This window comes from Rana temporaria, chromosome 10 (genome assembly GCF_905171775.1).
Source record: "Rana temporaria chromosome 10, aRanTem1.1, whole genome shotgun sequence".
Taxonomy (NCBI): Eukaryota; Metazoa; Chordata; class Amphibia; order Anura; family Ranidae; genus Rana; species Rana temporaria.
This window is the reverse complement of record NC_053498.1, coordinates 111,298,006-111,302,179: the sequence shown is the minus strand read 5'-3', so window position 1 is coordinate 111,302,179 and position 4,174 is coordinate 111,298,006. Positions and strand designations below refer to the sequence as shown.

General features: G+C 43.1%; 1 non-coding gene across 1 annotated transcript; it reads left to right on the top strand.

Moving 5' to 3' along the window:
* The first annotated feature begins 2,835 nt into the window (after positions 1-2,835).
* LOC120916636 lies at positions 2,836-2,942 on the top strand. Its single transcript, XR_005744047.1, has one exon. It is a non-coding gene; the product is annotated as a U6 spliceosomal RNA (small nuclear RNA).
* Positions 2,943-4,174: the final 1,232 nt, after the last annotated feature.

Genomic DNA, 4,174 nt, shown 5'->3' with positions numbered 1-4,174 from the left:
CGCTGAATGCTCACGAGGAATCCTCGGCAGCATTTGGGCTGAGGTGTCTCCTGAAACAATTTGCAGGACGGCTAGTTAGTCGTCCTTCATTGCCTTTGGGTCGCACTATAGCCTAGATGCGGCAGTCCTTATCTCCCAAGACTTTGGGAGGAGATTTTGAACTATCAGTTTGGTAAACTCATTTGATTATATTATTACAGTACCCTCCCTGTAAGCGAGTTAATAACCATTGGTATGCTGCCATGGAGGCACCAGGAAAACGGAAAATTGAATACTTACCTTTCCGTAATTTTCCTTTCCTGGTGCCTACCCATGGCAGCATACACCCTCCCTTCTGTAATCCTTAAAGTTCTGAAGACTAGTTACAAGAATACCTGAGGGGGGGAGTAGCTCTTTCTTTTATAGAGTTACGTGGTCCTGTGGGTTGGACGAGGGCGGAGCCACAACCATTGGTATGCTGCCATGGGTAGGCACCAGGAAAGGAAAATTACGGAAAGGTAAGTATTCAATTTTCCGTTTTCTAGCAGAAAATACAGATTTTTACTGGTAAATGAAAAGTGGCAGAAAAAGCCTGGAGCTGAAGTGGAATATAGCTACACCCAAAGTGCATTTTGTTAGCACCTGGCAGGACTTCATACACATGAATTCACTGGCAGCAGTGAACGGCATGTTTTGTACATTATTAGGTACTAGTAAATATGTCAATCAGTTGTTTCTTGGCTGGGAATAATGATCTGCATTCCGCACAGAGAACCTCTGGCAGGACAGGTGCTTTAGTCACTCACACGAGTCCCTACTCATCACACAGGAATATCTATGCTTTCTAATACCTGGGCAGATATTCACGTATGCATCATACTGTACATGGCCGTTGATCATAGAGCATGCAGTACAGTACAGTACGTGACTCTACATAGCTGGTTGAATGTTCATACAAGGATCTTAACAGGATCAGCATCCATACACATTCCCCTATCTGCTCTCTACAGATTGGCAAAGTTCTAAAATTTAAAGGGGTTGTAAACCCCTACATATACCCAGTGAAGTGACTGGCCTCAGGTGATTCACAGAGATAAAACAAATAACTGAAGCCCTCTCTTCTCTACATCTGTTCAGCATTTAAAACGTGTCTGAGCTATAGTAAAAAAAAGGGGGGGGGGTGGAGAGTTACATTTACACTTTGCAGAGCTCAGTGAGGAGAGCTCTGAGAGTTGATTGGAGGGAAGGGACACACCACCTTCACACAGCAAACAGGAACAGAGCAGAGGCTGTCAATCAGCTGGAGCTCCCTTCCAATGCTGTATCCTGGCCTAGGCCAACAAGGCCCAGGCCTAGAGCAGCACTTTGCAGGGGGGCAGCACAGTGTCCCTGCCGGCTTGCGCTACACTGTTGGGCAAATTATAAAGGAAATAACTAAGGGCTAGTTTTTGGACTTTTTAGGCACATTTAGGTTGGTCAGAATATATTCACACAAGGAGAGATTTTCTCTAAAAGGTTTTTGGTTTATTTAAATATAAAATAGCATAATGTATATAGAGCAGGGAAAAATTAATTGCCGTTTCCAGCAAAAAACTATCTGAGAGGCTAACTATGCAAGCCTATCCATAAACGTAGACAGGAATCATACAAAAAGTAACAATGTATCCACAATGAAATTGAACACTTCAAAAAAGAAAAGAAATAGAGTGCATAAACATAATTAGTGATCCTGTCAGGTTATGGAAATGCAGGCAAGAGTATGTCTGCGATGGTGTGGCTTGCTGCGTTGATAGACTCGACCGGTTTCGCGCTTTAGCAGCGCTTCCTCACGGAGTCAGCAGTGTGGTTTGGACTGTAGAACAACAATAAACAATAAAACAAAGACAGATAAAAAAGATGCATCAGTTTGGATAATAATACTAATAGGAATAAAAATACACAACGGGCAAGCGAAAGAAGGAAGGTATGGGGAAAAAAGGGGGGAGGGGGAAAAAAGGAAAAGAAAAAGAAAAGAGGAAGAAGGGAGGGGGAAAAAGGGGAAAAGAGGGGGGAGAAATTACAAGGGACAAATAGGAGAAAGAAAATGTAAAAAGGGGGGGGGAGATGAGGAGAGAGAGTGGGAGAATAGAGTCCTGATAGGTGAAGACCAAACCCAGAGCATTTCCTCAATGATACAATGGGAGCGAGGGTAATAAATGTGTGGATATTGGGACAATTTGTGGGAGGAGAAGGTAATAGAGTAGAGGAACTAATAAGAATACTTACAGATAGTATTTGTTAGCATAGGAATTAATCCATGAACGATACGTATTAAGCATAAGAATTTCTTGGCAATAATAGAGGAGGACAGATAAACTGTGTCCGGGCTGCTGGACGTATTGTAAGGGGTATAAGAACGACCCAAAGTAAAATATACTTGTTGGGCAAATTAGTTTAGCGCCCCCATAAATCGCCCGCACTGCTTCCAGTATGTGGGCGGTTGGCATTCTGCAACTGTGGGGGGGGGGGCAATGCTTCAAATTTTTTACCATGCCTGTCCCATTGCAGAGAGAATTCCCTTCACTTCCTGCCCCATAGCCAAACAGGAAGTGAAAGGAAATCTATGCAAATTAAGGGAATCCAGTGCCCCCCCAGGCCATCAGAACTAGTGTCCCCACTTGAAAATTTCAGGGTGGGTCTTAAACCGCAAGGGGTGTGGCCTTGACAGGAAGGGGTGGGTCATATTTAAATTAGGGGGTGCACGAGTTTAGTCAGGCCTAGGGCAGCACAAAACCTAAATACACCCCTGCTCCCTTCCTGTCACCATTTTTCTTTTGGTGTCAGGAAAACTGTCGAAGAGTTAAAGTTACACTCTGTGTCCTCGCTTCGGCAGGACATATACTAAAATTGGAACGATACAGAGAAGATTAGCATGGCCCCTGCGCAAGGATGACACGCAAATTCGTGAAGCGTTCCATATTTTTAAAAAGTTACACTCTGTAGAGCTTAGTGAGGAGAGCTGATTGAAGGGAAGGGACACACCCCCCTTTCACACAGCGCCCAGGAACAGAGCGGAGGCTGTCAATCAGCTGGAACTCCCTTCCTGTTATGCTAATGGCATGTGATTCATGCTAATAGCAGGGGAACAAAGCAGTAGACAAAAGTGACACTTAGTGTTCTTAATTGAGACAAGTACACACCATAGAACAATATGCTTTGTTCATATTTAATATGTCTGAGGTTTACAACCACTTTTACTAAAGGGTTAGTCTATTCAAAACTTATGTTTAGGTTTTGGATGATGCTGTAGAGTCAAAGGGGGAGATTTACTAAAACTGTTGCCCACAGAATCTGGTGTAAGCTGTGCTTAGTAACCAATCAGCTCCTAACGTTGGCTTGTTCAATTAAAGCGGAGTTCCACCCTAAAAATGAACCTTCTATTAACAGCTTGCCTTTAATGTAAAAAAATAAAAAAAATAAAACATTTTTTACTCACTTCTATTTGGCTGTTACTAGGCAGAATTTGTAATCTGCCTCGTTCCTGGTTCTGGGTGGTTCAACTTCCTGTCTTAAGACCCCATTGCCTCCTGGGAAATTATGAGACTCATTTCCCAGGAGTCTCTGGGCATTACTGTGCCTAAAAATCACCCAGCATGCACCTCTCCCTGAAAACCAGGAAGAAAAAGGAACTGGGCTTCACATGCCCACACATATGATGGATACGGCCACATCATGAGCTGGAGGATATAAGGCAAGTGTTTGCAATGATTTCTGGAATGATTGGGGAGCTATTAATATGTCTTAGGGACTATTTAATGTGATTAATTTTATGCCTGAGTCCCTTTCTTGCCTTTGTTCCAACTCTAGGTGCGGTCGTTCTCCTCAGGAAAGCTATCGCTGCCTCAACTTCCAAAGAAATGGAGGCCGTTCACCAAGAGGCCCACACTTCCTGCATACCTTACTGCTCTTGCTGTGCTTGGTAATCAGCTGTTGGAGGTCAAATAATATATGACGCAAATTAGATCGATAATTATGTCTCAATATCTTGGTATTTCAAAAAGCAAACATGTAAACACCCTGAAGCCCAAGAGGGCAGAATAAAGTCAGGAATATGGTGCAGAGATCATGCCACTGGTATACCAAGGGGTCACTTTACCAGGATCCCTTCATAATTAGAATTTATAGTTTGTTTGTTTTTTGACTGGCCTTTTAAATA